Source organism: Onychomys torridus, chromosome 17 (genome assembly GCF_903995425.1).
Source record: "Onychomys torridus chromosome 17, mOncTor1.1, whole genome shotgun sequence".
In the NCBI taxonomy this organism is placed as follows: Eukaryota; Metazoa; Chordata; class Mammalia; order Rodentia; family Cricetidae; genus Onychomys; species Onychomys torridus.
Genome location: NC_050459.1, coordinates 46629235 through 46638933, shown reverse-complemented (window position 1 = coordinate 46638933; position 9699 = coordinate 46629235). Strand labels below are relative to the sequence as shown.

At 37.4% G+C, this 9699-nt stretch overlaps 1 pseudogene; it reads right to left on the bottom strand.

Moving 5' to 3' along the window:
* Positions 1-7282: 7282 nt before the first annotated feature.
* LOC118597604 lies at positions 7283-7551 on the bottom strand (annotated as a pseudogene).
* Between the last annotated feature and the right edge of the window lie 2148 nt (positions 7552-9699).

The following is a 9699-nucleotide window of genomic DNA, read 5'->3' as shown; positions in this document are numbered from 1 at the left end:
AGGGAGGGAAGGAAGAAGGAAGGAAGGAAGAAAGAAAGGGAGGGAAGAAGGAAGGGAGGGAGGGAGGGAAGGAGGAAAGGAGACCATAAGACTATGAGATTCATCATATAAGCCTAATAGCTTGCTATTAAATTTGGCTAAGGACACTTTAAAAGAAAACATAGTCTTAGGCCATTTTTCAATACAGTTGGCAAAATACTAAAGAAATTATTAGCCAAATAAATCTGAATTCATAAGACTAGAACAATGTGAAGAAGTAACGAATATCAAGGGATGGTTTACTGACTGAAGCACAATCAATGTAACCCCTTATAAGAGCAAGATAACTGAGAAAAATAATTCCAACAGATGTAAAACAAAAATATTTAATAAAAGTTTTCACTTAATGACAAAAGAAATGAAATGTGGGGAAATCTAGAGGCAAACAGGATGCTTCTGTCTTAAGGTCTGCCATTGTCTCCATGTGACACCAGACATTTGGGGATCTTTTATTTAATTTTATTTAAAAAAAAATTTTCCCCCTCATACCTATTGTCAAAGTCTCTGGATACCAAATGGTTGCTCAAAAAAATCAGATCAGTGGTTGGGCAGTGGCGGTGTACACCTTTAATCCCAACACTTGGGAAGCAGAGCCAGGTGGACCTCTGTGAGATGGAGGCCAGCCTGGTCTACAGAGCAAGATCCAGGACAGCCAGAACTACACAGAGAAACCTTATCTTGAAAAACAAAACAACAACAAAAAAATCCAGATCAATTCTTACCCTAACCTCAAGTTAATGCACTCAATGCCTCTTAGAGGCTTCACCCCAAAGACTACCCTTCAGTCCAGACTGATACTGCAAGTCCCAGACCACCTGTAATTTTGACAGCTCTAATGCACAAACTTCCATGAGCTAATGTTTGACTGAAGGCAGAAAGGTCCCATGTCTGCCTTAGCATTACTATCATCACACGGATATTGTCCCCAACCAAGATGTTCCCCAAGCATCTGTTCAAAGGTTTTGTAGAGCCCAATCTTCAGTCCCATTTATTTCCCTTACAAATAGGTTCATGAGTGGAGTTAAGTGTTTTCTTCTTCTAGTTATTTGGTCTTATTAATGACCAGCTCCACATGAACCTGTCTAAAGAGTCTCTATTCTAAGCCACCATATTAATATCAGCACAGGCAAATATGAAAGGAGCTCACTATGAACTGGCAACTCAGGAAATTACAGTTTTTAGAAGATCCAAAATCAAACTTTGTTTTTACTATATTAAAAAAAAATCTCCTTTAGGAGTTGGCTAGATGGTACATATGGAAAAAAAATTAAACTTAACAAGATAAAGATATCTTTTACCAATGCTATTTATTGTTCAATAGAGTGAAGAAGGTAGTAGCCAATAAAACATGACAAGAAAATAACTACCAATGAAAGGAATTGGAAAGGAAAATGATGAAACAATTGCCATAAACAGATAATTAAATGGTCTTCAGTGAAAAACCAAGAGAATAACCAAATTAATATAGTACAAAAGTGGAGTAAGTGAAATCACTAGATATAAGATAAACTTCAAAACACCATAGTTCAAGAAGGCACCATGTAAACTTCCCAAGGAGTTAAGCAACCAACAGTCCTCCCCAGCTATGACACCTATGAACAATCAGTGACTTCATAGCACAATAACACCACAGGTGCAGCAGTGGCCCACATAACCTGGTGGCCACCAACAGCTCTCTAACTGGACTTAAGACTTGCTCAACAAGAGGAAAATCTTGCCTGGTGATAGAAACCTAGCTAGGTACTTGCTGCTACAAAATCATAGTTATTGGAAGAGAATAAGTTTTTTTCTTTTTACAATACTAGTCTTAAAATATTAGTTCCCTAAATCTGACAAATAAAACCTTAGTCCTCGTCTTTAAAAGGCAAGCCAATCATAGTGTAGAACTATTATACATTTTCTATTTAGTTATTTATAAACTACAACTATGTGTTTCATGTACCTCACAATACAGAGGCTAAGAGCAGAAGTGCCTGAGATCAAGTCTTGAAAGTGGCACTTACTATCTATGTGAATTTACATGCAAGGTACACTCAACATGTATTTAATACAATCACTACACATTCAGTTGTGATTCCTCAGTCCTACTACACTGGTTTGAACTAGAATGTTCCCACCCAAGGGCAAATTAAAGGCTTAATTCTTAAGTTGGTCCAGTTGGATGGTAATGGTAACTTTAAAAATTAAGGGCTTAAAGAGAGTTCTTAAATCATTAACATATATGACCACCTAGAGGAGACCTGTGATTCTAGTCCCTTCTTCTCTTGCCAATTCTCATAAGGAATTAAAAATAATCATACATAAAGGGAACAAAAAGATAGTGGTTAAGAGCACTGGCTACTGTTCTTTCAGACGATCAGCTTTCCATTCCCAGAAAGTACATGGCGGCGCTAACAACCTTCTGTAACTCCAGTTCCGGGAAATCCAATTTTCCAGTTCTGGGGAATCCAATTCCCTCTTCTGGCCCCTGTGGGTACCACAGACATGTGATGCACAGATACACATGTAGGCAAAAAGCCCATACAGATAAAATAAAAATAAATACATCTTTGAAAAATAAGTATATATGGGAATGCTAATACTTTCCTTAATTATGTGTATACATTTTACAATGGAGTTCAGAAACTAATGTAGTTAAAACTAGCTAAAATTCTAATAGAAAATCATAAACTACACAAAATGTCTGTTTAAACCACCAAATAAGTAGGAACTAAGTCAATAAAAAAAAGCGCACTGTATTCACCGAGAAACCTAAGTTTTTGAAGTCAATCAAATGAAACTTAATAAAAAGAGTCACATTAATGTGGTAAAGCTATTAATTTTCCCCAAATTTATCTATAAATTTAATGTATTGGTAATTAAAGTCTCATCAGAATTCAGCAGGAACTTGAAGTAATTCTAAATATAACTTGAAAGTTTAAATCGTCGTGGAAAGCTTAGCAATTTCAAGAAGAAAAACTCAAAGTGGAAACTCACTTTAAAAGATATCAAGGCATATTATAAGGCTTCAGTAAGAGAAAATAGCATAGATTAAGCTGTGTGTGGTAGAGCATGCTTATAGTTCCAACTACTTAGGAGGCTGGGCTGACAGGATCATTTGCATCTACAAGTTGGGGACACCTTGCTTAAGATAAGAGCTCAAATGAAATAAATGAATAAATATGTAGCATAGGCTGGTGTAGGGGCACACAGATCTAATGAAACAAAAGAAAGCAACTGAATATATCATAGATATTTTTATCTATGATGCCATCTCTATCTCTATCACTATATATATATGTGTGTGTGTGTGTGTGTGTGTGTGTGTGTGTGTGTGTGTGTGTCATCATAGACAAAACGTCTAACTGTAGACATAAGCATGGTGATCATATCTCCCTAGATTATGTTCCATTAACATCCCATCCTAAAGTCTCAGTGGCTTTTGACAATAAAAATTATTTCTCAATCACAAATTGGTGGTCAGATAAAAGAATGCATTTTCAATTTAATAAAGGTTATTCAATGGCCTGTAACAGCAATACACAGTAATTTCTGTCCCTCTTGATGAAGATAATGGTAACAACAAGGTTATCACATCTGTAGAAAAAAAAACTATTTTTATTTAAAATGTTTCAACTTGAATTGAAAGGAAAAAAATCCCTTTTGGAAGAATTGGACAGCCCCAACTAGAATAAAAGTACCACAAACACAGATGACACAATACTTTGTCAGAGGAGCTTTATGTAGAGGGGGCACAAGGTTGAACTGGCAGTTTTGATGTTGACTTTGTAAGCTGACAACTACCACCTACACACCTCTGGTCTCCTTCAGACAAAAATATCTAAACTCATCTGTTCTTTTGCAACTGTGGGAGTTTGTGTCAAACAAGGAAAGTGTCTAAATGTTTTCTGTTACTAGACGTTCTACTGTTCTTTAGTAGTCTAATGTTACAACTTTCTCCTAATGTTCAGAAACTGGAGACTTTTCAGTAAGTGCCACTGAAAATACCTGCATATAATGCTAGCTGCTGACAATGTCCTTGGTTCAAAGATCAAGCTAAGAGGGCTTTGAGAGAGAGTGGATATTAATATACATGTAAACATATTCAAGTAACTAATGTAAAAGACAACTTTTCTCGTGCTATACTGTTGTCAGTCTAGGTAGGAGTTTCCTCAAAGACCTTGAGAAGGTTCATCATCCAAAATATGTCAAAACATAATACTCAGACGGAAGGTTTGGCGGTTTGAAGGAGAATGCCTCCCATGGGCTCATATGTTTAAATGCTTGGTCCTGAGTTGGTGGAACTGTTTTGGGAAGGATTAGGAGGAATGGCCTTGCTGGAGGAGGTGTGTCACTTGGGGGTGGGCTTTGGGGTTTCAAAAGCCCATGTTGGGCCAACTCTACTCTTTGCCTCCAACTTGGAAATAAGACATAAATTATCTGTTACCACTCTACCACCATGCCTGTCTGTCTCTTCCCATACTCCCTGCCATGATGATCACTCACTTACCCTCTGAAACTATAAAAATCTCTCAATTAGGTGCTTTCCTTTATAAGTGCCTTGGTCATGGTGGTGCTTCACAGCAATAGAAAAGTAATTAAGATGGAGAATTTTTAGGTTGCCCTTAATTTCCTTGTGAGGCTGATTGTAGATGAAATTCTAAACGGTCTTATTAAATAAGAAACATAGGGCCAACTACAGAATCAAGAGCCCAAGATATCAGAGCACTAGTGTTGAGCCAAGACCACCTTATCTTACCACCTGGCCACTGTTGATTCCCCAGAGAGAAAGCCCTTCTTCCTGTGTGACTTGTCTTTTTATTGCCTTTCTGTTCTATCTTCTCATTGGCTCTAAACCCAACTACATGACTTCCACGTCACTGCCTACTTATACAGATCTCCAGGTCTCTGTGGTTGGTACTGGGATTAAAGGTTTGAGTCACCACACTTGGCTGTGTCCTTGACCACTCAGAGACTCTGGCTCTCATGTGATCAGATTAAGGGTGTGGGCTACCACCACCTGAATTCTGTTCCTGGCTCGCTAATGACCTCTGATCTCCAGGCAAACTTTATTTAACATACAAATAAAATCACATTTCAGCACAATTAAAATATTACCACAGCTGATTAAAGATTTTATTCTTTTCCACTCAACAATTTGAGTTGTTGATAAAAACATCTGGCTGTGAGCCAGTGTAATATAATTGATATTGTTGAAACTATCTGGTTGACTATAGCTTGCCTGGTCAATCCCTAATCTATAACCTTGCATAAGTAATGGGGTGTCTCATATCCTTCACTTGTAAATGGCAGTAACAGTTCTGACCATAATGGATTATGGGGAAGATGGAAGGAAAATGCATATGAAACATCTTGACTATTACCTTATGCTCAGAATCAACGAGAATGGGATAATTATTAGGGGCAATCTTGCAAAGGACAATCAGACTGCAACCCACAGATCTAGGGAGGCTACCTAGCAGGGAGGACCCTAGGATAACTATGGTTTATATTAAGTTTTGATTGTACCTAATCACTGAGCAAGCTTTAGTGAAACATTTCACTATAAGGATAAGAATTTGTACAGTATCAAGCTGATGAAAGAATATGCTGGCTGTACTTTCAGAAGGGAAGGCTAAAATCTTTTTAGATTATGGCTTAGCCTATAAACATATTTGCTATAAATCGAACAGTGAAGGGGAAGATGAATAGGAATCTCACTTAAATAAGTAAAACAGTTTTCTGAACAGATGAAGATAGGTTTCTTCTGTATCCCAGAATCTAATCAATATTTATTTGTATAATTCAGATATTATTTGGCTTAAAAGGTCTTATTGGGCAATGCTATCATTTTTTACTATTTTCTTTTCTTTTTTTTTCATGAATTCAGTTGGCCTGTATTTCTAGCTCTAGGGAGCATATGACACACAGACTCTCACCTCCAAAGAGCTCACCTGCTAAATCAAGAACAGGCCAGCTCTCACTTAGTCACTGCCAGCATTTAATTCATCCTGCAAGATGATAAAGACATGGATTTCCTCTGTAGGAGCAATGATGATCTTTAAAAGAACGCATCATTGTGGGAGGGGGCATTGGCTCACATCAGGGCGTCCGTCCGTGTAAGGTCAGAGGATGACTGTAGAGTTGTTCTCTCTTCCCACATGGGGTTTGGAAAAAAAAAAACTCTGTCAGGCTTACAAAGCTTTGCCTGGCTGAGCCACCTCACCAGGTCCCAGGCCCTGACATCTTTCTGTAGATGGCTGTGGGGTGTTCTGAAATGTATATGGAGTTGCCTTCTGGTGCTACACCCAGTACTTTTCTCCCTTTCATACTTCTCCAACCTTACTTCAGCTTCTCTGACTTCTCCTGTGACACTGCCAGCCTTCTGTTCCTCATCACTTCCTCTGCTCTTCCAGCAAGAGCCTGGCCATCTTTGCTTCCCTGGATTCTTATCCATTTATCACTAATGCTAACAGCTTCCATAAGTTCCCTGATCAGTAGGGATACCCCATCAGCACAGGTGCTGCTTCTCTAAGCTTTGTTCTAAAAGAACAAGAAGTCAGATCTTCTCTGAAACAATATTTTCTGGATGCTACAGAATCCTCAAAAAGAAGAGTGTAAGGACTTCTGTCTGAACACTGTATTAAGACATTATCAAGGAATGTGTAATTTAGCTAAGGGTGCTTCTGCGGTACACATTTGATTTCACAAGATCACTATGTTGAAGCTATTTGTGTAAGATAGCAACTTTATACACATAATGGTTAAATCCCATGATTTAATTTTGGTTTTGTACAACTTATCACAACCAATATAATTTGAAAATCTAAATATGGGCCTGCAGGTGAGATGCTCCTGAGCCAAATGCCTCTATGATCACTATCCTTTAAATTTTCAAATCAGAAAATATAGTTGATGCTGTAAATTTTGATTTTCCAAATGTTTCTGAGAGGAGTGATCAGACTCATCCTCTGGTTTTGTTGTTGGCTTTGTTTGTTTTAAAGCACAGTCCATTGGTCACAGAAGAACCTTCTTCTGCTGGTGAGGTAGCCGTCACCCACCATGTGACCTGTGGTTGGTACCCTCTGCTCAAAGGTGTTCTGTCTTCCCATGAACGAAACAAACAAGAAGGGACAAGAGTCGTTTTTCCTGTTTCATTGATTCCTGGTGCTTTCATTGTATCATGAATGCCTGATTTCAATAGTACAGCAACAACAAATACCAGTATTTATTCTGAAAAGCTAGGTATTTCAAGAAGCAGACATTAGCAGCTTCCAGCTCGGTCTCTAGGAAAATGATTCTCAGCTCTGAGCCATGCTTCAGAAAAACATTTCCAGCAGTCTGTGCAGGATGTATTCCTATTCCATCATGAGTAATAATCGCACTTGTTGCTGCAGGAACTTTAAATTCTTCCGCTGCAAACTTTAACACTGCTGTGAAAGGAGTACTTTCACGAACACTGAGAACTTTGTAGGATAGCCATAGGTCTGAAGGCACCGAAGTCAGAGTGATTTTAAAGGACACCTTTGACATGGTGGAGCCGCCGCGCACACACATGGCACCCAGTCACCTGCCCTGGCTTCCTCCATCCATTTTTACTATTTTCCACAGAGAAAATACTTTCCAGCTTCAAATAACACTGGATTTTTTAATTATAACCTGGTTTTATGTTAAAGCTATCTGTGTATTATTTCTCCTGCGGTTGTACATAAAATGTTTTTACATTAAAAAAGGATAAATATTATAGAATTGTATTATATGAAATATATAGAATATACAAATTCATAGAGAAAGAAAGATTAGACATTATGTCAAGATGGAGAAGAAAGGAATATAGAACAATGATTTCCTAAGTACAGAATCTCTGTTTTGTATGATGGAAAAGCCCCACAAATACACAGTAGTATCAAGATATAATTTCATAAATGTAATAAATCAATATAATTAATGTAGTAATTAATGAATGTCATAAATATAGTTATTGACTGAATACTGTGAATGTAATCAATATATACCACAAATGTAATTAATATCATGAGTGTAATTAATATCTTGAATGTAATTCATACCACTGAATTGTGAACTTAAAAATGGTTACAATTGCAAATATTATGTTCATTAAAAAATAAGGTGGAATGTAATCACCATACATTACAGTGTGTATGAAATTGAAGACAGCGATGTTCTAAAACAGAAAGTGGTGATGGTGTGTGTCATGGGCCTATGAGGATGCTGGACTAAAGTCTACCAAATTTTGCAAACAGGCAAATTGTATACTATTTGAATTATTTGTCAATAAAGATTTTATAAAACATAAAAAAGGAAAACAATTGTTCAAACTATTAGGAATTCAGCATCATGAAGGAAAGTAGACCCACCTGTTACTTGCAGCTGTCCTTAAGGAAGAATAAGAAAACCCATATCCAAACTACAGCTTTAGCTTAATTCTGTTCTGGATTTAAATTTAGTGAATTAGGTAAGTCAGGATTTCAGATTAAGGAAGTATTGAAATTTGTAAGTTAAGGACCATTATACCTGCTCAGAAGCTTCACTGACTGTCTATTAACCGCCCCCCCCACCGCCGCCAAATAAATTTAACTTTTCTTTATCCTAAATTATCTATAATACACTCACTACTAATCTTTCCAATGTTATCCATCCCTTCCCTGCTTGACATTATTGCATTAATCACCATGGCTCAGATATATCACATCTTTTCCCACATTAGCCTTGCTATGAACTCCCTTAGTTGACCTTTTCACTTGCCTGGAGCTCTCCCACTTCTTAAGGCCATTCAATCCCCAGGTCTTTCTGAGCATTTTCCTTCAATGAATTCTCCACGATCTATATCCTTGTCTTGTATATAGAGTGGCATGAGACTTCTTTTTCTTTCATTGCAACTTTTAAAAATGGCATTGTCTCTAACCACACTTTAATGTCTTTACATGCAAGGGTTCAACTACAGAACTCTGTGCCTCAGAGTCTGGCTTCAGAGCTCACAGAGAACACATTAGTTTGCCTGCTTGTTTGTTTTGTTTTTTAAGATACAGTCTTCCTGTGTAGTCGAGACCTGCTTCAAACTTACTATGTAGTTCTTACTGGTCTTGGATCTTCCATTCCCAATCCTCTTGCCTTAGCTTCTCTAGTGCTGGGATTATAGTCTTGTATCAACACACCAGTGCCAAACAAATATGCTTTTTTTTTTTCCCTTGGTAATGAAGCACTTCAAAGTAAATTTGGCATTTATCTTTGTCTTTCATCTATCTCTTTCTAGCAAATTCTCTTGTCATTTAAGAACTGTTTAAACCAGGACTGCATAGGTACTGTACTCTGACTGCTTGAGGTCAGAAAGTAAACTATCTTTCCCCGTGTCAGATATGTTTATTTGATCAATGCCTGTGCTCTAAGTGAAAGAATTCTGGTTAAGAAAACAAAAAATCAGAAAATTTAGTTTCTGTTTCCATATTGGACCACACATTCATTAGCCACATTTGTGTCGGCAGGACACAATTGCTGACCAAACAACTTGGGGGTTGGCAGATTTGTTTTGGATCCCTGCTTACATTTTTTAAATAGGTGCATTTATTTTATTTTATGGGTATGAGTGTTTTTATGCATGTATATATGTGCAGCACAGGAATGCCTGCTGCCCAAGGAAAATGGGATGAGATCTGGAATTAG